Source organism: Pteropus alecto, unplaced genomic scaffold (assembly GCF_000325575.1).
Source record: "Pteropus alecto unplaced genomic scaffold, ASM32557v1 scaffold3, whole genome shotgun sequence".
Taxonomy (NCBI): Eukaryota; Metazoa; Chordata; class Mammalia; order Chiroptera; family Pteropodidae; genus Pteropus; species Pteropus alecto.
In genome coordinates this window covers 52,492,554-52,493,179 of record NW_006442484.1, presented here as the reverse complement: position 1 = coordinate 52,493,179, position 626 = coordinate 52,492,554, and the positions used below count along the sequence as shown (strand labels likewise).

General features: G+C 32.9%; 1 non-coding gene across 1 annotated transcript; it reads right to left on the bottom strand.

Moving 5' to 3' along the window:
- Nucleotides 1-209: 209 nt before the first annotated feature.
- Nucleotides 210-328, bottom strand: LOC112470743. Its single transcript, XR_003043045.1, has one exon. It is a non-coding gene; the product is annotated as a 5S ribosomal RNA (ribosomal RNA).
- Nucleotides 329-626: the final 298 nt, after the last annotated feature.

Below are 626 nucleotides of genomic sequence, written 5' to 3'. Positions count from 1 at the left end.
AATACATCTGTATAATTGGCACCCAATTCAAGAAACAGAATGGATTAATATTTGCAGAACTTTTCAATATTTACTTATTGTAAACATATTGCATATGTGTAATGCAAAATAAAATATGAAAACAAATATGCTTTAAAATATCCTTACTAAATTATATATGTGTGTGTGTGTGTGTGCGTGTGTGTGTGTGTGTATGGTTTTTTTTTTATCACCTACAGCACCTGGTATTCCTAGGGGGTCTCTCATCCAAGTACTAACCAGGCCCGACCCTGCTTAGCTTCCAAGATCAAATGAGATTGGGTGCGTTCAGTGTGGCATGGCTGTAGACTATATAATATTTTTATTATTTATTTCTTAAATCTTTTTTTTTAGACTGGAAGATTTTGTAATGAGAATTAACAGCAAATTGTTTCAGAGGATGTAAAACAGCTTTAGTCTCCTAAAATGGGTGACTTCTGTATTTCCTGGACACCACTAAATCGAATATTTTCTCTAGATATGAAATCTTTCAAGACTGCCTACCAACCTTACATACCCACCTATATTTAAACACATCCTGCCATCTCTAGTAATAACAATAACTTAATGAATATTTTCTGTAATTTTTTTCATGGCTTCTCAGAAAC